The sequence below is a fragment of the Heterodontus francisci genome, chromosome 25, assembly GCF_036365525.1.
Source record: "Heterodontus francisci isolate sHetFra1 chromosome 25, sHetFra1.hap1, whole genome shotgun sequence".
In the NCBI taxonomy this organism is placed as follows: domain Eukaryota; kingdom Metazoa; phylum Chordata; class Chondrichthyes; order Heterodontiformes; family Heterodontidae; genus Heterodontus; species Heterodontus francisci.
This window is the reverse complement of record NC_090395.1, coordinates 16761861-16787032: the sequence shown is the minus strand read 5'-3', so window position 1 is coordinate 16787032 and position 25172 is coordinate 16761861. Positions and strand designations below refer to the sequence as shown.

The 25172-nt window shown below is 52.8% G+C and overlaps 1 protein-coding gene across 7 annotated transcripts in view; it reads left to right on the top strand.

The window, feature by feature from the left end:
* The first annotated feature begins 3965 nt into the window (after positions 1-3965).
* Positions 3966-25172, top strand: part of LOC137383764 (FYVE, RhoGEF and PH domain-containing protein 4-like) — a 448993-nt gene continuing 427786 nt past the window's right edge. For 5 of the 7 annotated variants that reach the window (XR_010977458.1, XR_010977457.1, XR_010977456.1 and 2 more), the window contains exon 1: positions 3966-4186. The gene's annotated coding sequence lies outside the window, so the exon portion shown is untranslated. Of the gene's footprint in view, positions 4187-8881; positions 8994-25172 lie in introns of all 7 variants that reach the window. The other 2 variants (XM_068056922.1, XM_068056923.1) reach the window with 2 other exon arrangements.

The window sequence follows — 25172 nt, the reverse complement described above, 5'->3', positions numbered from 1 at the left end:
GCTGGTTTGTCTAGTATGAATGCTGTCGGCCTGGAAAGAGCTGTTGTCTCATTGCTGGATGAATTCTAAATCAAACACAGCGATCTGCTAGCAGCAGAAGCTTGAGAAATCTGTGATTCACAGGAGAGGGGATTTAAACACAACACAGGCAACTTTCCTCTTCTTTGTGTCTGGGATCTCTCCATTCCCAAGTGCAGTGAAGAGGAAGCGGGGGCAGAATCTCATTATACCAGGGGGGGAATTTTATGCTCTCCCCTGTGGTGGGTTTGGAGGCAAGGAGAGAATATAATCGGGTGGGACGGTGGCAGGAGTGGGAGGGATCCCTTCCACCCTTCACCTCCGGCAAAATTTAGTCCAGAGTGGACTATTTAGTCCTGTGAACAACCCTTCTGCCCGGCCACCAATTGAGGTCCTTTAAGTGGGAAATTAATGCCCAATTAAGTGCCTCATCCCCCAGCCATCACAATTAGCCCAGCTGCATGGCAAACACGGCATGAAAAACAAAAAAGCTGCTTGTCTGCTCCGGAGGTGTGGTCCCTCGTTGAAAGGCACTTAGTGCCTGATTGAGGAACCCCGCATCGGGACATGCAGGTCCAGCTAAGAGTCAACACCCTGCTCTCGCGACCGACCTCCCTACACCCCCTCCCCTGCGACCCCACCCCGCGAGACCCCCCTGCCCTGACCTACCTATGGCCTGGGTCCAGCGCCACTTCTGGACCTTGAGTAGGTGCTCCACTGGCAGCAACCACAGCCTCCGCAGTGGCGCTGCTCAGTTAAAGAGCTGCCAGCCTCTGATTGGCCGGCAGCTCTCAGAGGATTGGACTTCTGCTCCTGTGCTCCTTGATCCTGTGAAAGGCCCACCACTGTCCACTTAAGTGCCGAATTTTCTTTTATTCGTGCGGGGAATGTGGGCTTCGCTGGCTAGGCCGGGATTTTATTGCCCATCCCAGATTGCCCTTGAGAAGGTGCTGGTGAGCCAACTTTTTGAACCGCTGCAGTCCATATGGTGAAAGTACACCCACAGTGCTGTTAGGAAGGGAGTTCCAGGATTTTGACCCAGCGACAGTGAAGGAACGGTGATATAGTTCCAAGTCAGGATGGTGTGTGACTTGGATGGGAACTTGCAGGTGGTGGTGTTCCCATGCATCTGCTGCTCTTGTCCTTCTAGGTGGTAGAGGTCGCAGGTTTGGAAGGTGCTGTCTAAGGAGCCATGGTGCATTGCTGCAGTGCATCTTGTAGATGGTACACACTGCTGCTACTGTGCATCGGTGGTGGAGGGAGTGAATGTTTGTAGATGGGGTGCCAATCAAGCGGGCTGCTTTGTCCTGGATGGTGTCGAGCTTCTTGAGTGTTGGAACTGCACCTATCCAGGCAACTGGAGAGTATTCCATCACACTCCTGACTTGTGCCTTGTAGATGGTGGACAGGCTTTGGGGAGACAGGAGGTGAGTTACTCGCTGCAGAATTCTGACCGACTCTTGTAGCCACAGTATTTGTATGGCTACTCCAGTTCAGTGTCTGGTCAATGGTGACTCCCCAGGATGTTGATAGTGGGGGATTCAGCGATGGTAATGCCATTGAACGTCAAGGCGAGATGGTTAGATTCTCTCTTGTTCGAGATGGTCATTGCCTGGCACTTGTGTAGTGCGAATGTTACTTGCCACTTATCAGCCCAAGACTGGATGTTGTCCAGTTCTTGCTGCATATGGACTTGGGTTGCTTCAGTATCTGAGAAGTCACGAATGGTGCTGAACATTGTACAATCATCAGCGAACATCCTACTTCTAACTTTATGGTGGAGTGAAGGTCATTGATGAAGCAGCTGAAGATGGTTGGAGCTAGGACACTACCCTGAGGACCTCCTGCAGTGATGTCCTGGGACTGAGCTGATTGGCCTCCAACAACCACAACCATCTTCCTTTGTACTAGATATGACCCCAACCAGCGGAGAGTTTTCCCCCGATTCCCATTGATTCCAGTTTTGCTAGGGCTCCTTGATGCCATACTCTGTCAAATGCTGCCTTGATGTCAAGGGCAGTCACTCTCACTTCACCTCTGACGTTCGACTTTTTTGTCCTTGTTCGGACCCAGGCTGTAATGAGGTCAGGAGCTGAGTGGGCCAGGCAGAACCCAAACTGAACGTCAGTGAGCAGGTATTGCTGAGCAAGTGCCGCTTGATAGCACTGTCACCGCCCCTTCCATCACTTTGCTGATGATCGGAAGTAGAATGATAGGGCGGTAATTAGCCGGGTTGGACTTGACCTGCTTTTTGTGCACAGGACATACCTGGACAATTTTCCACATTGCCGGGTAGTTGCCAGTGTTGTAAATTGATTCATTTCTTGGAGGTGGGGAGAGTATATAATCGGGTCGGATGGTGGCAGGGGTGCTGTGGGATCCCTGCCACCTTTCCACCTCTGGCAAAATTTAGTCTGGGGTGGGAAGGCCAATTAGTGCCTAATTAAGGGCCTCATCCTGCCGCCTTGTTGCACTTGATTCGAGGGGTCTCCCACAGAAGGGGCAACGCAGGGTTATCTGTGTCATTTTTGCCAGTAGTCGAGACCCTCATCATTCAGATAAAATCCCGGCACAGGTCAAGTAAATATCCACAAGGATCAACAGCATTGATACACCTGAGATCCAAATTCCCTGTCATATGGGGCTCCACCTATGGACAGCAGACTATGGGCAGCCTAAGGGGTGGAGGTTGCAGGCTGGAACCTATGTGGGGGAGCGAATGGTTTGAAATCTAAGGCGGATCCTATGGAATGGAGCCTATGATCTAAAGTCAATATGGTGAAAGCTATAAGGCGGAGTAAATGGTGGGGGAGCATAGAGGGTGGAGCCTATGAGGAAGCCTGTGGGCCAGAGCAATGGAGCCCACCTATGGGGCAGTGCCTGACCAGAATTGTGTGTACAATAGGACCAGAGACATGGGCCTTGATATTGACCCCTCCACAATGGGCAGGTGAGGGCTGAAGGAAGGTATCTCCAGCCCGCAGTGTGTTCACCCATTGCCAATATTACAGGTGGGTTGGGCAGTGTCATCCAAGTGTCTCACTTTTGAGAGGCTCATTAACAAATTTTCCCGGACTCAGGAAACCCAGGAATGAAAGGCATGTGGGAGCTGCCGCCGCCAGACGATTGTTGATTTTATCAGTACTTCTTAAGGGCCAGGAGGAACAGGAGTGCTTCCTCACCCCAGCCACTCACAGAAGCCTTAGGCCTCCTTTCTGCCGATTGCAGCTGCTTTCTTCCCATCCCCTCCAAGCCTCACTCTCTGGCTCCTTGCCTCCCGATTACTAGGGAGTGTCCCCAAGAGTCACTGACTGTGATCTCCTGACACTGGTTCCATGCACACCTTCCTGCGACCCCCCCCCCCCCCCCCACCACCAGCCCCTGGCCCGGTCAATTTAGCAAGAATAAAAGAATTATAATGACACTCTGCTGTTAAATTTGGCAGGGTCTCTGCAGTCATTTACAGTCAGACTGTGGGGTATATAATGGGCAGAGGGGCAACATTCAGTCAGACTGTGGGGTATATAATGGGCAGAGGGGCAACATTCAGTCAGACTGTGGGATAAAGAATGGGCAGAGGGGGCAACATTCAGTCAGACTGTGGGGTATATAATGGGCAGAGGGGGCAACATTCAGTCAGACTGTGGGGTATATAATGGGCAGAGGGGGCAACATTCAGTCAGACTGTGGGGTATATAATGGGTAGAGGGGGCAACCTTCATGCTAGAATGAGGCATCCCTCTACCCTCTTAACACTGAGTGTAATTTGTTGAGCAAGATTATTTAAACAGTTCCAATCTGACAATCTGAGTAAAGTTTGATTTAGGCAAACTCAATAAATTTGAAAGAGGAACTTCCAGTGCTCCCTTCCTATATTGCTGGTTTTCAAATGACTGGTCGCTTTATTTACTGAAATTCAAGAGTCAGCGAATCTCAGGCGATGAAGAGTTCAGTCAGAGAAATGGACGATTCAGGTATAGATCTCTCACAGCTTGTGTGAACTCAGTGAGTAAGGAGACTCAGCAACAACTCATGATTCAGGAAACAGGCTTCACACACAACGGTAAATAACAAGGACAAAAACAGGAAGTGCTGGAAATACTCAGCAGGTCTGGCAGCACCTGTGAAGAGAGAAGCAGAGTTAGCGTTTCAGGTCTGTGAACTCAAGGTAAATATCTGGATTCTGCTGACCCTCCCTGTGGCTGCTGTGCAGCTGCTGCAGAGCATTGTAGTGAAACAAGTAAGATGTCAGAGCAATGATTTGTGGTCAGTTAGTGGTATTGTACTGGAGCTGTGTACCGAGAGGTATAACTCAGCAATCACCAGGGCAGTGTATAGACACTGCATAGAGAACACGGTGGGATTAATGCTGGTAAAGAAGGCTGATGGACAGGCACTGGGAAATGCTGGTTAAAGGGTCCTGTTCTGTTCAATGTGAATTGATCAGCTCCATCACAAGCCCACAATGCTGGAGTGTCTCATGATAAATCAGACAGCTTCCATTGCAGGCTGACTGCTGCATAGAAGCTCAGACAACTGCCATTTGGACTCTGGAGCTACTGTCACCAGGGTCTTCCAGAGCTTCACATCATTCCAGCACTTTGTTCTTCAGCAGAGGACTAAGATTGTTGAGGCACTGCCCAGAAGAGTGGCCTTGGCTTGATGGGAGAGGCACTGACTCTCCTCGCTCAGGATGACAGCATGCCTGCTCCCAGCCAATCACTGCCAGCCGGCCCAGACTGCTGCAGCCCAGGCCGAGATGGTTCCGTCCATAGCCAATTTGCCGAGGCTCTGCAAAGCTATCTGGAGTTTCCTCAATGGAAACTCAGCAAACGTCCACCTCTGAAACTGTAGTTACTAGGGAAAAAACCTCGTAGGAGCAACACAAGATGGGCACTGAAAGAATGCAGAAGAGGAAATAGCAATTTTTTCTATAAAGGCTGAGACTATTTATTTGATAACTTTGGTTTGCTTTTGGATTTGATGTTATTATGTTTGTGCTGAAGTGAAGGTAAGGTCAATACGTGTTGAGTGAAGGAAGACATTGAGATGGTGGTTGAAAAAGAGAGAATAATTCTAGGACTGTTGGTGACTGGGGAATGGGAGACGTTAATTGTATATTAATTTGGTGTTTAATTGTATTCAGGTAGTGAACATTAACCGGAGTCTCTCCTGTGCTCAAAAATAGGAGCCGGCTGAAAGTTTGATTTTTGCGTTGGAGGTGCACGATGTGTAATGTGTGTGTCTGTAAATAAAATCTTGTAATTGTAATAAGGCTTAGCTCCAGTTTTATCCTTCAGAACCTGTCTATCCGAATTCTAACATGGGAGCAGAGCTAAGGTGAAGGTTGGAAACTACAACTTTGTTTTTGAACGTAAAACTACAATCCTGGTGCTCTTTCTAGAAAATGGCAGAAAGCAAGTGTCACTTGTCAGGGTATGATTATCCTCCGATGTTCTCTGAGTCTGAACCATATGACCAGTGGAAGAATGAGATTGATATGCGGACAGGGGTTATGTCCCTACCAAAGAAGAAATATTGCCAGTTCTGAAGAAGGGTCACTGACCTGAAACGTTAACTCTGCTTCTCTCTCCACAGATGCTGCCAGACCTGCTGAGTATTTTCAGCATTTCTTGTTTTTATTTTAGATTTCCAGCATCCGCAGTATTTTGTGTTTATTTTAGTGGTTCTAACTGGTGTTCGGTTCTCAAAGAGGGAGACCCTCTTGGACCAAATGTTTACTGCCTTCAAAAAAATCCTGGGAAAACAGTCATTTTCTTCAGCTTTCATGGAATAAATGGGATATTCCACAGTGACATAAAGAATAGAGGACTCACTGATTGTCAGATTTCAAAATGGTCCAGACACTGGATGCAGGCATCGATGGAAGGGTTAAAACAGGCAGAATGGTGACAACAGCATGTATAGCAAATTCAATTATATCAGCAGAAGATGACACTGGATCAGTAATAATGGGTGAATGAATCCCAGGAATGCTCCAGGAAAAGTTGTAGGTGTGACTTTAGATGTGACTTGAAGTATCTTTATGCGGCAAATTGCCCAGAGTGAAGAGACAGGGTCCTTGAAATGACACATGAGGAAAAGGATGAAGATAGTAATGAATCTCAACAGCTTATACTGGTCATAAGGAGTTTTATTCCTGTGATTAATGTGTCAGTCACCAGCTCCTTTAACAGTGCAGTATTAGATGGTACAAGTACTTCACAGAATGTAGGGTAGATTGATTAAAATGTTATTTTGATTCACTGAAGTAGTGACAATTGACACAATGTGTCAAGGAATATAAAAGTAAAACTTATTTTAGGTATGGTGATGACAACACATTGCGGTCACTGAAGAAAGTTGTAATTGAATGGAAAATAGCTGCAGTAAGCCATTTTATAAGTAGTGATGTAGTCTCTAGTGAGATACTATGCTGTTGAGTAAACCTTCTATGACAAAGGCACAAATGAAAATTAACTTGGAGCATGATAAGGCAATTAATTTTAGTAAGTCAGTGGATCTGCAGTTTACTCAGTCAGGATATTATTGTATTCCCTTAACAAAAATGGTGTTTCTCATCAGAGTGTTAGACAAGTATTAATAGCATCAGGTGATAAGAATCAGAGAATTTAAAAAGCTAATTGTCTTTAAGTTACATAGACAATCTTCCTACTCTATTTGTCAATGGTTAAGAGTCCTGCTGGCCTCTCACCTTCTCTAGATCTTTTCATTACAAACTGCCAGAGTGACATCAGCTGTCTCAATTTCTCTGCTCCCCTCACTCACCCTAAGCAACTTCCCGCTGAACTTGCAGTGCTCTGTTCTCTCAGGTCCAACCCAAACATTGTCACCAAGCTTGCTGATAAGGGTAGCGCTATTGTTGTTTGGCATACCGACCTGTACCTAGCTGAGATACCTAGTTGAGACTGAACACCAACTCGTACAACTCCTCCTACCTCCCTCTGGACCATCACCCCACCGAATATCAATCCTTCATTTCTAGGACTGTCACTGGCCTCATCTCCTCTGGAGATCCTCCCTCCATCACCTTCAAAGTCACAGTCCCCTAACCCCGAACAGCCTGTTTCTACCTCCTTACCAAGAGCCACAAACAGTACTGTCCTGATAAACACATCCTTTCAGCCTGTTCTTGGCCCACTGAACTGATTTCTTCCTATCTTGACTTTATTTTTTTCCCCCCTTGTCCCATCTACATCCAAGACTCTACCAATGCCTTCTGTCACTTTAATCATTTCCAGTTTCCTGGGCCTCACGGTCTCTCTTTCACCATGGATGTCCAATCCCTCTACACCTCCATCCCCCTCCAGGATGGTCTGAGGGCTCTCCGCTTCCTCCTTGATTGGAGGCCCAACCTGTCCCCATTCACCAGTACCCTCCTCTGCCTGGCTGAACTTGTTCTCACATTGAACAACTTCTCCTTTAACTCCACTCTCTTCCTCCAAATACAAATGCTGCTATGGGAACCTACGTGAGTCCTTGCTTTGCTTGTCTTTTTGTAGGATATGTGCAACATTCCTTGTTTTAGTCTTACTCGGGTCACCTCCCTCATCTCTTTCTTCCAGAACATTGGCTGTGTTGATACCATTTCCTGCTCTTGCCCTGAGCTGGAAAATGTCATCAATTTCTACCCTTCTGTCATCTTCACATGGTTTGTCTTCAACACTCCCTTCCCTTCTTTGGTTGAGATCTGTCTTTCGTTGAGACAATAATCCAAGGCCCCGTCTGCCCTCTCAGAAATAAAAGATCCCATGGCACTATTTCAAATCAGAGGAGGGAGGTTCTCCTCAGTGCTTAGGCCAATGTTTATCCCTCAATCAACATCACTAAAACATATTATCTGGTCATTATCACATTGCTATTTGTGGGATCTTGCTGTGTACAAATTGGCTCTCATGTTTCCTACATTACAATAGTGACTACACTTCAAAAAATACTTAATTGGTAGTAAAGCACTTTGAGACATCCAGAGGTCATGAAAGGTGCTATATAGATGCAAGTCTTTCTTTTTCTTTCAGCTTCTCTGTCTCCATTTCTGGGGCTAGGCTTTTGGACAATAACACGATAAACCCATTGACTCTCACTGCAACCTTGACTACACTTCCCCACACACCCCTTCCCCCATCCCCGACCCAACCTGCTTCCTTTAAGGACTCTATTCCATTTCCCCCAATTTCTCAGTCTCAGTCATATCTGTTCTGATGATGCATCCTTCCATACCAGTGCTTCTGATATGTCTTCCTTTTACCTCGACCGAAGATTTCCCTTCACCCTGGTTGACAGGACCCTCAACCGTAAAGTTTTATTTCCTGCACCTCTGCTCTCACCCCTTCCCCTCCCTACTAGAACCATGATGGGGATCCCCTTGTCCTCACCTTCCACCCAACCAGCCTCCATATTCAATGGATCATCCTCCGCCATTTCCTCCACCTCCAGCGTGATGCCACCACCAAACACATCTTCGCCTTCATTCCAATGGGACCATTCCATCCACGACACCCTGTTCCATTGCTCAATCACTCCCAACACCCATTCCCATTCCCACCTCTCCATGGAAGTTCATGAGATTCAATACTTGCCATTTTACCTCCTCCCTTCTCACTACCCAAGGCCCCAAACACTCCTTCCAGATTAAACTGCAATTGACTTGTACTTTTCTCAATTTAGTATGCTGTATTCACTGCTCATAATGTGGTCTCCTCTACATTGGGGAGTTCAAATGCAAATTCGGTGACCACTTCGCAGAGCACCTCCATTCAGTCTGCAAGCATGACCCCATGCTTCTGGTTGTCTGTTATTTTAATTCAACATCCCATTGCCATTCTGACTTTTCTGTCCTCAGGCTCCCACACTGTTCCAATGAATACTCAACATAAGCTTGAGGAAGAGAACCTCATCGTTCGAGTAGGCACTTTACAGCCTTCTAGACTCAACACTGAGTTCAACAATTTCAGGTCCGAACCTCTGCCCCTATTTTTTTGCAACGCAGCTGTCAGTGATGATTCTGTTTTTCCCATTTCCAGCTCCTCTAGATATATCATTTTTTCTTTACTTGTCCCATTTCCACTCCCTTTTGCCTTGCACCATCACTCCCCTCCTTCCTTTCCCTGCCTCTATACTTGCTGAAAACCTGTTACATCTCGAAATGTCTTCAGTTCTGTGCAAGGACATCGACCTGAAACAAGGGGCTGGATTTTCAACTGCCCTTGGGGTTGAATTTGGGTGTGGGTGCACTTTGAAAATCACGCACCTGGATGGCATGCCAGTCTTTTGATGCCTCTGGAATGCGCAGCAAAAAATTTTCAAAGCAAGGGCAGGGAGTTGGGAGGTGCCGGTAACCCACACGCTTCTAGTTAAGTTCCTGTGAGCTCCTTGAAGAACTTGTTAGCGGGCTGGGGAGAGAGCAGAAGAAATTTTCAATGCTGAGCATGAGAAGAGTGAGCCGTGTGAGGCACGTCAGTGCACACCAGTCAGGAGAGTGAGAAGTGTGAGGCACGTCTGTGCACACCAGTCAGGAGAGTGAGAAGTGTGGGGCATGTCTGTGCACAGCAGTCAGGAGATTGAGCAGTATGAGGCACGTTAGTGCACACCAGTCAGGAGAGTGAGAAGTGTGAGGCACATCAGTGCACACCAGTCAGGAGAGTGAGAAGTGTGAGGCACGTCTGTGCACACCAGTCAGGAGAGTGAGAAGTGTGGGGCATGTCTGTGCACAGCAGTCAGGAGATTGAGAAGTGTGAGGAATGTCTGTGGACACCAGTCAGGAGAGTGAGAAGTGTGAGGCACGTCTGTGCACACCAGTCAGGAGAGTGAGAAGTGTGGGGCACGTCTGTGCACACCAGTCAGGAGAGTGAGCAGTGTGAGGCACGTTAGTGCACATCAGTCAGGAGAGTGAGAAGTGTGGGGCACGTCTGTGCACACCAGTCAGGAGAGTGAGCAGTGTGAGGCACGTTAGTGCACACCAGTCAGGAGAGTGAGAAGTGGGAGGCACGTCTGTGCACACCAGTCAGGAGAGTGAGCAGTGTGAGGCACGTCAGTGCACACCAGTCAGGAGAGTGAACAGTGTGGGGCACGTCTGTGCACACCAGTCAGGAGAGTGAGCAGTGTGAGGCACGTTAGTGCACACCAGTCAGGAGAGTGAGAAGTGGGAGGCACGTCTGTGCACACCAGTCAGGAGAGTGAGAAGTGTGAGGCATGTCTGTGCACACCAGTCAGGAGAGTGAGCAGTGTGAGGTACGTTAGTGCACACGAGTCAGGAGAGTGAGCAGTGTGAGGCACGTCTGTGCACACCAGTCAGGAGAGGGAGCAGTGTGAGGCATGTCAGTGCATACCAGTCAGGAGAGTGAGAAGTGTGGGGCACGTTAGTGCACACCAGTCAGGAGCGTGTGCAGTGTGAGGCACGTTAGTGCACACCAGTCAGGAGAGTGAGAAGTGTGAGGCACGTCTGTGCACACCAGTGAGGAGAGTGATCAGTGTGGGGTGCGTCAGTGCACACCAGTGAGGAGAGTGAGACAAGTGGGGCACGTTTGTGCATATCAGTTAGGAGAGTGAGAAGTGCAAGGCAAGTCTGTGCACACAAGTCAGGAGAGTGAGAAGTGTGGGGCACGTCAGTGCACACCAGTCAGGAGAGTGAGAAGTGTGAGGCACGTCTGTGCGCACCAGTCAGGAGATGAGCAGTGTGAGGCAAATTAGTGCACACCGATCAGGAGAGTGAGCAGCGTGAGGGACGCCTGTGCACACCAGTCAGGAGAGTGAGACGTGTGAGGCACATCAGTGCATACCAGTCAGGACAGTGAGAAGTGTGAGGTACGTCTGTGCACACCAGTCAGGAGAGTGAGAAGGGTGGGGCACATCAGTGCACACCAGTCAGGAGCGTGAGCAGTGTGTGGCACGTCAGTGCACACCAGTGAGGAGAGTGTGCAGGGTGGGGCACGTCTGTGCACACCAGTGAGGAGAGTGAGCAGGGTGGGGCAAGTCTGTGCACACCAGTCCGGAGAGTGAGAAGTGTGAGGCATGTCTGCGCACACCAGTCAGGAGAGTGAGAAGTGTGAGGCACGTCTGTGCACACCAGTGAGGAGAGTGAGAAGTGTGGGGCACGTCAGTGCACACCAGTCAAGAGAGTGAGCAGTGTGGGGCACGTCAGTGCACAGCAGTCAGGAGAGTGAGAAGTGTGAGGCACGTCTGTGCACTTCAGTCAGGAGAGTGAGAAGGGTGGGGCACATCTGTGCACATCAGACAGGAGAGTGAGCAGTGTGAGGCACATCAGTGCACACCAGTCAGGAGAGTGAGATGTGTGAGGCACGTCTGTGCACACCAGTCAGGAGAGTGTGAAGTGTGGGGCACATCTGTGCACACCAGTCAGGTGAGTGAGAGGTGTGAGGCACGTTAGTGCGCACCAGTCAGGAGAGTGAGAAGTGTGAGGCATGTCTGTGCACACCAGTCAGGAGAGTGAGAAGTGTGAGGCACGTCTGTGCACACCAGTCAGGAGAGTGAGATGTGTGGGGCATGTCTGTGCACAGCAGTCAGGAGAGTGAGCAGTGTGAGGCACGTTAGTGCACAACAGTCAGGAGAGTGAGAAGTGTGAGGCACATCTGTGCACACCAGTGAGGATAGTGAGAAGTGTGGGGCACGTCTGTGCACAGCAGTCAGGAGAGTGAGCAGTGTGAGGCACGTTAGTGCACACCGGTCAGGAGAGTGAGAAGTATGAGGCACGTCTGTGCACACCAGTCAGGAGAGTGAGAAATGTGGGGCATGTCTGTGCACACCAGTCAGGAGAGTGAGAAGTGTGAGGCGCATCTGTGCACACCAGTCAGGAGAGTGATAAGGGTGGGGCACGTCTGTGCACACCAGTCAGGAGAGTGAGCAGTGTGAGGCACGTCTGTAAACACCACTCAGGAGAGTGAGCAGTGTGGGCCACGTCTGTGCACACTAGTCAGGAGAGTGTGAAGTGTGAGGCTCGTCTGTGCACAGCAGTCAGGAGAGTGCGAAATGTGGGGCACGTCAGTGCTCAGCGTTCAGGAGAGTGAGCAGTGTGAGGCACGTTAGTGCACACCAGTCAGGAGAGTGAGAAGTGTGAGGCAGGTCGGTGCACACCAGTGAGGAGAGTGAGAAGTGTGGGACATGTCTGTGCACACCAGTCAGGAGAGTGAGCATTGTGAGGCACATTAGTGCACACCAGTCAGGAGAGTGAGAAGTGTGGGGCACGTCAGTGCACACCAGTCAGGAGCGTGAGCAGTGTGGGGCACGTTAGTGCACACCAGTGAGGAGAGTGAGCAGAGGGGGGCTCGTCTGTGCACACCAGTCAGGAGAGTGAGAAGTGTGAGGCACGTCTGTGCACGCCAGTCAGGAGAGTGAGAAGTGTGGGGCACGTCTGTGCACACTTGTCAGGAGAGTGAGCAGTGTGAGGCACGTCTGTGCACACCAGTCAGGAGAGTGAGAAGTGTGAGGCACGTGTGTGCACACCAGTCAGGAGAGTGAGAAATGTGGGGCACGTCTGTGCACAGCAGTCAGGAGAGTGAGCAGTGTGAGGCACGTTAGTGCACACCAGTCAGGAGAGTGAGAAGTGTGGGGCACGTCAGTGCACACCAGTGAGGAGAGTGAGCAGGGTGGGGCACGTCTGTGCACACCAGTGAGGAGAGTGAGCAGGGTGGGGCACATCTGTGCACACCAGTCCGGAGAGTGAGAAGTGTGAGGCATGTCTGCGCACACCAGTCAGGAGAGTGAGAAGTGTGAGGCACATCTGTGCACACCAGTGAGGAGAGTGAGAAGTGTGGGGCACGTCAGTGCACACCAGTCAAGAGAGTGAGCAGTGTGGGGCACGTCAGTGCACAGCAGTCAGGAGAGTGAGAAGTGTGAGGCACGTCTGTGCACACCAGTCAGGAGAGTGAGAAGGGTGGGGCACATCTGTGCACATCAGACAGGAGAGTGAGCAGTGTGAGGCACATCAGTGCACACCAGTCAGGAGAGTGAGAAGTGTGAGGCACGTCTGTGCACGCCAGTCAGGAGAGTGTGAAGTGTGGGGCACGTCTGTGCACACCAGTCAGGAGAGTGAGAGGTGTGAGGCACGTTAGTGCGCACCAGTCAGGAGAGTGAGAAGTGTGAGGCATGTCTGTGCACACCAGTCAGGAGAGTGAGAAGTGTGAGGCACGTCTGTGCACACCAGTCAGGAGAGTGAGACGTGTGGGGCATGTCTGTGCACAGCAGTCAGGAGAGTGAGCAGTGTGAGGCACGTTAGTGCACACCAGTCAGGAGAGTGAGAAGTGTGAGGCACGTCTGTGCACACCAGTCAGGAGAGTGAGAAGTGTGGGGCACGTCTGTGCACAGCAGTCAGGAGAGTGAGCATTGTGAGGCACGTTAGTGCACACCAGTCAGGAGAGTGAGAAGTATGAGGCACGTCTGTGCACACCAGTCAGGAGAGTGAGAAATGTGGGGCATGTCTGTGCACACCAGTCAGGAGAGTGAGAAGTGTGAGGCGCATCTGTGCACACCAGTCAGGAGAGTGATAAGGGTGGGGCACGTCTGTGCACACCAGTCAGGAGAGTGAGCAGTGTGAGGCACGTCTGTAAACACCAGTCAGGAGAGTGAGCAGGGTGGGCCACATCTGTGCACACCAGTGAGGAGAGTGAGAAGTGTGGGGCATGTCAGTGCACACCAGTCAAGAGAGTGAGCATTGTGGGGCACGTCAGTGCACAGCAGTCAGGAGAGTGAGAAGTGTGAGGCACGTCTGTGCACTTCAGTCAGGAGAGTGAGAAAGGTGGGGCACATCTGTGCACATCAGACAGGAGAGTGAGCAGTGTGAGGCACATCAGTGCACACCAGTCAGGAGAGTGAGATGTGTGAGGCACGTCTGTGCACACCAGTCAGGAGAGTGTGAAGTGTGGGGCACGTCTGTGCACACCAGTCAGGAGAGTGAGAGGTGTGAGGCACGTTAGTGCGCACCAGTCAGGAGAGTGAGAAGTGTGAGGTATGTCTGTGCACACCAGTCAGGAGAGTGAGAAGTGTGAGGCACATCTGTGCACACCAGTCAGGAGAGTGAGATGTGTGGGGCATGTCTGTGCACAGCAGTCAGGAGAGTGAGCAGTGTGAGGCACGTTAGTGCACAACAGTCAGGAGAGTGAGAAGTGTGAGGCACATCTGTGCACACCAGTGAGGATAGTGAGAAGTGTGGGGCACGTCTGTGCACAGCAGTCAGGAGAGTGAGCATTGTGAGGCACGTTAGTGCACACCGGTCAGGAGAGTGAGAAGTATGAGGCACGTCTGTGCACACCAGTCAGGAGAGTGAGAAATGTGGGGCATGTCTGTGCACACCAGTCAGGAGAGTGAGAAGTGTGAGACGCATCTGTGCACACCAGTCAGGAGAGTGATAAGGCTGGGGCACGTCTGTGCACACCAGTCAGGAGAGTGAGCAGTGTGAGGCACGTCTGTAAACACCACTCAGGAGAGTGAGCAGTGTGGGCCACGTCTGTGCACACTCGTCAGGAGAGTGTGAAGTGTGAGGCTCGTCTGTGCACAACAGTCAGGAGAGTGCGAAATGTGGGGCACGTCATTGCTCAGCGTTCAGGAGAGTGAGCAGTGTGAGGCACGTTAGTGCACACCAGTCAGGAGAGTGAGAAGTGTGAGGCAGGTCGGTGCACACCAGTGAGGAGAGTGAGAAGTGTGGGACATGTCTGTGCACACCAGTCAGGAGAGTGAGCATTGTGAGGCACATTAGTGCACACCAGTCAGGAGAGTGAGATGTGTGGGGCACGTCAGTGCACACCAGTCAGGAGCGTGAGCAGTGTGGGGCACGTTAGTGCACACCAGTGAGGAGAGTGAGCAGAGGGGGGCTCGTCTGTGCACACCAGTCAGGAGAGTGAGAAGTGTGAGGCACGTCTGTGCACGCCAGTCAGGAGAGTGAGAAGTGTGGGGCACGTCTGTGCACACCAGTCAGGAGAGTGAGCAGTGTGAGGCACGTCTGTGCACACCAGTCAGGAGAGTGAGAAGTGTGAGGCACGTGTGTGCACACCAGTCAGGAGAGTGAGAAATGTGGGGCACGTCTGTGCACAGCAGTCAGGAGAGTGAGCAGTGTGAGGCACGTTAGTGCACACCAGTCAGGAGAGTGAGAAGTGTGAGGCACGTCTGTGCACACCAGTCAGGAGAGTGAGAAGTGTGGGGCACGTCTGTGCACACCAGTCAGGAGAGTGAGCATTATGAGGCACGTTAGTGCACACCAGTCAGGAGAGTGAGAAGTATGAGGCACGTCTGTGCACACCAGTCAGGAGAGTGAGAAGTGTGGGGCATGTCTGTGCACACCAGTCAGGAGAGTGATCAGTGTGAGGCACGTCTGTGCACACCAGTCAGGAGGGTGAGCAGTGTGTGGCACGTCTGTGCACACCAGTCAGGAGAGTGAGAAGTGTGAGGCACGTGTGTGCACACCAGTCAGGAGAGTGAGAAATGTGGGGCACGTCTGTGCACAGTAGTCAGGAGAGTGAGCAGTGTGAGGCACGTCTGTGCACACCAGTCAGGAGAGTGTGAAGTGTGAGGCACGTCTATGCATACCAGTCAGGAGAGTGCGAAGAGTGGGGCACGTCAGTGCTCAGCAGTCAGTAGAGGGAGCAGTGTGAGGCACGTCAGTGCATACCAGTCAAGAGAGTGAGAAGTGTGAGGCACGTCTGTGCACACCAGTGAGGAGAGTGATCAGTGTGGGGTGCGTCAGTGCACACCAGTGAGGAGAGTGAGCATTGTGGGGCATGTCTGTGCATCCCAGTCAGGAGAGTGAGCAGCGTGTGGGACGTCTGTGCACACCAGTCAGGAGAGTGAGACCTGTGAGGCACATCAGTGCATACCAGTCAGGAGAGTGAGCAGCGTGAGGGACGTCTGTGCACACCAGTCAGGAGAGTGAGACGTGTGAGGCACATCAGTGCATACCAGTCAGGACAGTGAGAAGTGTGAGGTACGTCTGTGCACACCAGTCAGGAGAGTGAGAAGGGTGGGGCACGTCAGTGCACACCAGTCAGGAGCGTGAGCAGTGTGCGGCACGTCAGTGCACACCAGTGAGGAGAGTGAGCTGGGTGGGGCACGTCTGTGCACACCAGTGAGGAGAGTGAGCAGGGTGGGGCACATCTGTGCACACCAGTCCGGAGAGTGAGAAGTGTGAGGCATGTCTGCGCACACCAGTCAGGAGAGTGAGAAGTGTGAGGCACATCTGTGCACACCAGTGAGGAGAGTGAGAAGTGTGGGGCACGTCAGTGCACACCAGTCAAGAGAGTGAGCAGTGTGGGGCACGTCAGTGCACAGCAGTCAGGAGAGTGAGAAGTGTGAGGCACGTCTGTGCACACCAGTCAGGAGAGTGAGAAGTGTGAGGCACATCTGTGCACATCAGACAGGAGAGTGAGCAGTGTGAGGCACATCAGTGCACACCAGTCAGGAGAGTGAGAAGTGTGAGGCACGTCAGTGCACACCAGTCAGGAGAGTGTGAAGTGTGAGGCACGTCTGTGCACACCAGTCAGGAGAGTGAGAAGTGTGAGGCATGTCTGTGCACACCAGTCAGGAGAGTGAGAAGTGTGAGGCACGTCTGTGCACACCAGTCAGGAGAGTGAGACGTGTGGGGCATGTCTGTGCACACCAGTCAGGAGAGTGAGCAGTGTGAGGCACGTTAGTGCACACCAGTCAGGAGAGTGAGAAGTGTGAGGCACATCAGTGCACACCAGTGAGGATAGTGAGAAGTGTGGGGCACGTCTGTGCACAGCAGTCAGGAGAGTGAGCATTGTGAGGCACGTTAGTGCACACCAGTCAGGAGAGTGAGAAGTATGAGGCACGTCTGTGCACACCAGTCAGGAGAGTGAGAAATGTGGGGCATGTCTGTGCACACCAGTCAGGAGAGTGAGAAGTGTGAGGCGCGTCTGTGCACACCAGTCAGGAGAGTGATAAGGGTGGGGCACGTCTGTGCACACCAGTCAGGAGAGTGAGCAGTGTGAAGCACGTCTGTAAACACCAGTCAGGAGAGTGAGCAGTGTGGGCCACATCTGTGCACACCAGTCAGGAGAGTGTGAAGTGTGAGGCTCGTCTGTGCACACCAGTCAGGAGAGTGTGAAATGTGGGGCACTTCAGTGCTCAGCAGTCAGGAGAGTGAGCAGTGTGAGGCACGTTAGTGCACAGCAGTCAGGAGAGTGAGAAGTGTGAGGCAGGTCAGTGCACACCAGTGAGGAGAGTGAGATGTGTGGGACATGTCTGTGCACACCAGTCAGGAGAGTGAGCATTGTAAGGCACATTAGTGCACACCAGTCAGGAGAGTGAGAAGTGTGAGGCACGTCTGGGCACACCAGTCAGGAGAGTGAGAAGTGTGGGATCCGTCAGTGCACACCAGTCAGGAGAGTGAGCAGTGTGAGGCACGTCTGTGCACACCAGTCAGGAGAGTGAGAAGTGTGAGGCACGTGTGTGCACACCAGTCAGGAGAGTGAGAAATGTGGGGCACGTCTGTGCACAGCAGTCAGGAGAGTGAGCAGTGTGAGGCACGTTAGTGCACACCAGTCAGCAGAGTGAGAAGTGTGAGGCACGTCTGTGCACACCAGTAAGGACAGTGAGAAGTGTGGGGCACGTCTGTGCATACCAGTCAGGAGAGTGCGAAGAGTGGGGCACGTCAGTGCTCAGCAGTCAGTAGAGGGAGCAGTGTGAGGCACGTCAGTGCATACCAGTCAAGAGAGTGAGAAGTGTGAGGCACGTCTGTGCACACCAGTGAGGAGAGTGATCAGTGTGGGGTGCGTCAGTGCACACCAGTGAGGAGAGTGAGCATTGTGGGGCATGTCTGTGCATCCCAGTCAGGAGAGTGAGCAGCGTGTGGGACGTCTGTGCACACCAGTCAGGAGAGTGAGACCTGAGAGGCACATCAGTGCATACCAGTCAGGAGAGTGAGCAGCGTGAGGGAAGTCTGTGCACACCAGTCAGGAGAGTGAGACGTGTGAGGCACATCAGTGCATACCAGTCAGGACAGTGAGAAGTGTGAGGTACGTCTGTGCACACCAGTCAGGAGAGTGAGAAGGGTGGGGCACGTCAGTGCACACCAGTCAGGAGCGTGAGCAGTGTGCGGCACGTCAGTGCACACCAGTGAGGAGAGTGAGCTGGGTGGGGCACGTCTGTGCACACCAGTGAGGAGAGTGAGCAGGGTGGGGCACATCTGTGCACACCAGTCCGGAGAGTGAGAAGTGTGAGGCATGTCTGCGCACACCAGTCAGGAGAGTGAGAAGTGTGAGGCACATCTGTGCACACCAGTGAGGAGAGTGAGAAGTGTGGGGCACGTCAGTGCACACCAGTCAAGAGAGTGAGCAGTGTGGGGCACGTCAGTGCACAGCAGTCAGGAGAGTGAGAAGTGTGAGGCACGTCTGTGCACACCAGTCAGGAGAGTGAGAAGTGTGAGGCACATCTGTGCACATCAGACAGGAGAGTGAGCAGTGTGAGGCACATCAGTGCACACCAGTCAGGAGAGTGAGAAGTGTGAGGCACGTCTGTGCACACCAGTCAGGAGAGTGTGAAGTGTGAGGCACGTCTGTGCACACCAGTCAGGAGAGTGAGAGGTGTGAGGCACGTTAGTGTGCACCAGTCAGGAGAGTGAGAAGTGTGAGGCATGTCTGTGCACACCAGTCAGGAGAGTGAGAAGTGTGAGGCACGTCTGTGCACACCAGTCAGGAGAGTGAGACGTGTGGGGCATGTCTGTGCACACCAGTCAGGAGAGTGAGCAGTGTGAGGCACGTTAGTGCACACCAGTCAGGAGAGTGAGAAGTGTGAGGCACATCAGTGCACACCAGTCAGGAGAGTGAGAAGTGTGGGGCACGTCTGTGCACAGCAGTCAGGAGAGTGAGCATTGTGAGGCACGTTAGTGCACACCAGTCAGGAGAGTGAGAAGTATGAGGCACGTCTGTGCACACCAGTCAGGAGAGTGAGAAATGTGGGGCATGTCTGTGCACACCAGTCAGGAGAGTGAGAAGTGTGAGGCGCGTCTGTGCACACCAGTCAGGAGAGTGATAAGGGTGGGGCACGTCTGTGCACACCAGTCAGGAGAGTGAGCAGTGTGAGGCACGTCTGTAAACACCAGTCAGGAGAGTGAGCAGTGTGGGCCACATCTGTGCACACCAGTCAGGAGAGTGTGAAGTGTGAGGCTCGTCTGTGCACACCAGTCAGGAGAGTGTGAAATGTGGGGCACGTCAGTGCTCAGCAGTCAGGAGAGTGAGCAGTGTGAGGCACGTTAGTGCACAGCAGTCAGGAGAGTGAGAAGTGTGAGGCAGGTCAGTGCACACCAGTGAGGAGAGTGAGATGTGTGGGACATGTCTGTGCACACCAGTCAGGAGAGTGAGCATTGTAAGGCACATTAGTGCACACCAGTCAGGAGAGTGAGAAGTGTGAGGCACGTCTGGGCACACCAGTCAGGAGAGTGAGAAGTGTGGGATCCGTCTGTGCACACCAGTCAGGAGAGTGAGCAGTGTGAGGCACGTCTGTGCACACCAGTCAGGAGAGTGAGAAGTGTGAGGCACGTGTGTGCACACCAGTCAGGAGAGTGAGAAATGTGGGGCACGTCTCTGCACAGCAGTCAGGAGAGTGAGCAGTGTGAGGCACGTTAGTGCACACCAGTCAGCAGAGTGAGAAGTGTGAGGCACGTCTGTGCACACCAGTAAGGACAGTGAGAAGTGTGGGGCACGTCTGTGCATACCAGTCAGGAGAGTGCGAAGAGTGGGGCACGTCAGTGCTCAGCAGTCAGTAGAGGGAGCAGTGTGAGGCACGTCAGTGCATACCAGTCAAGAGAGTGAGTGGGGTGAGGGGCGTCTGTGCACACCAGTCAAGAGAGTGGGATGTGAGAGGCACGTCAGTGCTTACCAGTCAGGAGAGTGAGAAGTGTGAGTCATGTCTGTGCACACCAGTGAGGAAAGTAAGAAGTGTGGGGCACGTCAGTGCACACCAGTCAGGAGAGTGAGCAGTGTGGGGCACGTCAGTGCACACCAGTGAGGAGAGTGAGCATTGTGGGGCATGTCTGTGCATACCAGTCAGGAGAGTGAGCAGTGTGAGGCACGTTAGTGCACACCAGTCAGGAGAGTGTGAAGTGGGAGGCACGTCTGTGCACACCATTCAGGAGAGTGAGACGTGTGTGGCACGTCAGTGCACACCATTCAGGAGAGAGAGCAGGGTGAGGCAGATTAGTGCACAGCAGTCAGGAGAGTGTGAAGTGTGAGGCATGTTTGTGCACACCAATCAGGAGAGGGAGCAGTGTGATGCACGTCAGTGCATACCAGTCAGGAGAGTGAGCAGCGTGAGGGACGTCTGTGCATACCAGTCAGGAGAGTGAGAAGTGTGAGGTACGTCTGTGCACACCAGTCCGGAGAGTGAGAAGTATGAGGCACATCTGCGCACACCAGTCAGGAGAGTGAGAAGTGTGGGGCACGTCTGTACTCACCAGTCAGGAGAGTGAGCAGTGTGAGGCACGTTTGTGCACACCAGTCAGGAGAGTGAGAAGTGTGTGGCACGTCTGTGCACACCAGTCAGTAGAGGGAGCAGTGTGAGGCACGTCAGTGCATACCAGTCAGGAGAGTGAGAGGGGTGAGGTGCGTTTGTGCACACCAGTCAGGAGAGTGAGATGTGAGAGGCACGTCAGTGCACACCAGTCAGGAGAGGGAGAAGTGTGAGGCACGTCTGTGCACACCAGTGAGGAGAGTGAGAAGTGTGGGGCACGTCAGTGCACACCAGTCAAGAGAGTGAGCAGTGTGGGTCACGTCAGTGCACAGCAGTCAGGAGAGTGAGCATTGTGGGGCACGTCTGTGCACACCAGTAAGGAGAGTGAGAAGTTTGGGGCACATCTGTGCACATCAGTCAGGAGAGTGTGTTGTGTGAGGCACATGAGTGCACCAGTCAGGAGAGTGAGAAGTGAGAGGAACGTCTGTGCACACCAGTCAGGAGAGTGAGCAGTATGAGGCACGTCTGTGCACACCAGTCAGGAGAGTGAGAAGTGTGAGGCACGTGTGTGCACACCAGTCAGTGGAGTGAGAAATGTGGGGCACGTCTGTGCACAGCAGTCAGGAGAGTGAGCAGTGTGAGGCACGTTAGTGCACACCAGTCAGGAGAGTGAGAAGTGTGAGGCACGTCTGTGCACACCAGTGAGGATAGTGAGAAGTGTGGGGCACTTCTGTGCACAGCAGTCAGGAGAGTGCGCATTGTGAGGCACGTCTGTGCACACCAGTCAGGAGAGTGAGAAATGTGGGGCATGTCTGTGCACACCAGTCAGGAGAGTGAGAAGTGTGAGGCGCGTCTGTGCACACCAGTCAGGAGAGTGATAAGGGTGGGGCACGTCTGTGCACACCAGTCAGGAGAGTGAGCAGTGTGAGGCACGTCTGTAAACACCAGTCAGGAGAGTGTGAAGTGTGAGGCTCGTCTGTGCACACCAGTCAGGAGAGTGCGAAATGTGGGGCACGTCAGAGCTCAGCAGTCAGGAGAGTGAGCAGTGTGAGGCACGTTAGTGCACAGCAGTCAGGAGAGTGAGAAGTGTGAGGCACGTCTGTGCACACCAGTGAGGATAGTGAGAAGTGTGGGGCACTTCTGTGCACAGCAGTCAGGAGAGTGCGCATTGTGAGGCACGTCTGTGCACACCAGTCAGGAGAGTGAGAAATGTGGGGCATGTCTGTGCACACCAGTCAGGAGAGTGAGCAGTGTGAGGCACGTCTGTAAACACCAGTCAGGAGAGTGTGAAGTGTGAGGCTCGTCTGTGCACACCAGTCAGGAGAGTGCGAAATGTGGGGCACGTCAGAGCTCAGCAGTCAGGAGAGTGAGCAGTGTGAGGCACGTTAGTGCACAGCAGTCAGGAGAGTGAGAAGTGTGAGGCAGGTCAGTGCACACCAGTGAGGAGAGTGAGAAGTGTGGGACATGTCTGTGCACACCAGTCAGGAGAGTGAGCATTGTAAGGCACATTAGTGCACACCAGTCAGGAGAATGAGAAGTGTGGGGCACCTCAGTGCACAACAGTCAGGAGCGTGAGCAGTGTGGGGCACGTTAGCGCACACCAGTGAGGAGAGTGAGCAGAGTGGGGCTCGTCTGTGCACCCCAGTCAAGTGAGGGAGAAGTGTGAGGCACGTCTGTGCACACCAGTCAGGAGAGTGAGAAGTGTGAGGCACGTCTGTGCACACCAGTCAGGAGAGTGAGAAGTGTGGGGCACGTCTGTGCACACCAGTCAGGAGAGTGAGCAGTGTGGGGCACGTCTGTGCACACCAGTCAGGAGAGTGAGCAGTGTGGGGCACGTCTGTGCACACCAGTCAGGAGAGTGAGCAGTGTGAGGCACGTCAGTGCATACCAGTCAAGAGAGTGAGTGGGGTGAGGGGCGTCTGTGCACACCAGTCAAGAGAGTGGGATGTGAGAGGCACGTCAGTGCATACCAGTCAGGAGAGTGAGAAGTGTGAGTCACGTCTGTGCACACCAGTGAGGAGAGTGAGAAGTGTGGGGCACGTCAGTGCACACCAGTCAAGAGAGTGAGCAGTGTGGGGCACGTCAGTGCACACCAGTGAGGAGAGTGAGCATTGTGGGGCATGTCTGTACATACCAGTCAGGAGAGTGTGAAGTGTGAGGCATGTCTGTGCACACCAGTCAGGAGAGTGAGACGTGTGAGGCACATCTGCGCACACCAGTCCGGAGAGTGAGAAGTATGAGGCACATCTGCGCACACCAGTCAGGAGAGTGAGAAGTGTCGGGCACGTCTGTGCTCACCAGTCAGGAGAGTGAGCAGTGTGAGGCACGTTTGTGCACACCAGTCAGGAGAGTGAGAAGTGTGTGGCACGTCTGTGCACACCAGTCAGTAGAAGGAGCAGTGTGAGGCACGTCAGTGCATACCAGTCAGGAGAGTGAGAGGGGTGAGGTGCGTTTGTGCACACCAGTCAGGAGAGTGAGATGTGAGAGGCACGTCAGTGCATTCCAGTCAGGAGAGGGAGAAGTGTGAGGCACGTCTGTGCACACCAGTGAGGAGAGTGAGAAGTGTGGGGCACGTCAGTGCACACCAGTCAAGAGAGTGAGCAGTGTGGGTCACGTCAGTGCACAGCAGTCAGGAGAGTGAGCATTGTGGGGCACGTCTGTGCACACCAGTAAGGAGAGTGAGAAGTTTGGGGCACATCTGTGCACATCAGTCAGGAGAGTGTGTTGTGTGAGGCACATGAGTGCACCAGTCAGGAGAGTGAGAAGTGAGAGGAACGTCTGTGCACACCAGTCAGGAGAGTGAGCAGTATGAGGCACGTCTGTGCACACCAGTCAGGAGAGTGAGAAGTGTGAGGCACGTGTGTGCACACCAGTCAGTGGAGTGAGAAATGTGGGGCACGTCTGTGCACAGCAGTCAGGAGAGTGAGCAGTGTGAGGCACGTTAGTGCACACCAGTCAGGAGAGTGAGAAGTGTGAGGCACGTCTGTGCACACCAGTGAGGATAGTGAGAAGTGTGGGGCACTTCTGTGCACAGCAGTCAGGAGAGTGCGCATTGTGAGGCACGTTCGTGCACACCAGTCCGGAGAGTGAGAAGTATGAGGCACGTCTGTGCACACCAGTCAGGAGAGTGAGAAATGCGGGGCATGTCTGTGCACACCAGTCAGGAGAGTGAGAAGTGTGAGGTGCGTCTGTGCACACCAGTCAGGAGAGTGATAAGGGTGGGGCACGTCTGTGCACACCAGTCAGGAGAGTGAGCAGTGTGAGGCACGTCTGTAAACACCAGTCAGGAGAGTGTGAAGTGTGAGGCTCGTCTGTGCACACCAGTCAGGAGAGTGCGAAATGTGGGGCACGTCAGAGCTCAGCAGTCAGGAGAGTGAGCAGTGTGAGGCACGTTAGTGCACAGCAGTCAGGAGAGTGAGAAGTGTGAGGCAGGTCAGTGCACACCAGTGAGGAGAGTGAGAAGTGTGGGGCTCGTCTGTGCACCCCAGTCAAGTGAGGGAGAAGTGTGAGGCACGTCTGTGCACATCAGTCAGGAGAGTGAGAAGTGTGAGGCACTTCTGTGCACACCAGTCAGGAGAGTGAGAAGTGTGGGGCACGTCTGTGCACACCAGTCAGGAGAGAGAGCAGTGTGGGGCACGTCTGTGCACACCAGTCAGGAGAGTGAGCAGTGTGGGGCACGTCTGTGCACACCAGTCAGGAGAGTGAGCAGTGTGAGGCACGTCAGTGCATACCAGTCAAGAGAGTGAGTGGGGTGAGGGGCGTCTGTGCACACCAGTCAAGAGAGTGGGATGTGAGAGGCACGTCAGTGCATACCAGTCAGGAGAGTGAGAAGTGTGAGTCATGTCTGTGCACACCAGTGAGGAGAGTGAGAAGTGTGGGGCACGTCAGTGCACACCAGTCAAGAGAGTGAGCAGTGTGGGGCACGTCAGTGCACACCAGTGAGGAGAGTGAGCAGTGTGGGGCATGTCTGTGCATACCAGTCAGGAGAGTGTGAAGTGTGAGGCATGTCTGTGCACACCAGTCAGGAGAGAGAGACGTGTGAGGCACGTTAGTGCATACCAGTCAGGAGAGTGAGAAGTGTGAGGTACGTCTGTGCACACCAGTCCGGAGAGTGAGAAGTGTGAGGCACATCTGCTCACACCAGTCAGGAGAGTGAGAAGTGTCAGGCACGTCTGTGCACACCAGTCAGGAGAGTGAGCAGTGTGAGGCACGTTAGTGCACACCAGTCAGGAGAGTGAGAAGTGTGAGGCACGTCTGTGCACACCAGTCAGTAGAGGGAGCAGTGTGAGGCACGTCAGTGCACACCAGTCAGGAGAGTGAGATGTGAGAGGCACGTCAGTGCATACCAGTCAGGAGAGTGAGAAGTGTGAGGCACGTCTGTGCACACCAGTGAGGAGAGTGAGAAGTGTGGGGCACGTCAGTGCACACCAGTCAAGAGAGTGAGCAGTGTGGGGCACGTCAGTGCACAGCAGTCAGGAGAGTGAGCATTGTGGGGCACTTCTGTGCACACCAGTCAGGAGAGTGAGATGTTTGGGGCACATCTGTGCACATCAGTCAGGAGCGTGTGTTGTGTGAGGCACATTAGTGCACACCAGTCAGGAGAGTGAGAAGTGTGAGGCACGTCTGTGCACACCAGTCAGGTGAGTGAGCAGTGTGAGGCACGTCTGTGCACACCAGTCAGGAGAGTGAGAAGTGTGAGGCACGTGTGTGCACACCAGTCAGTG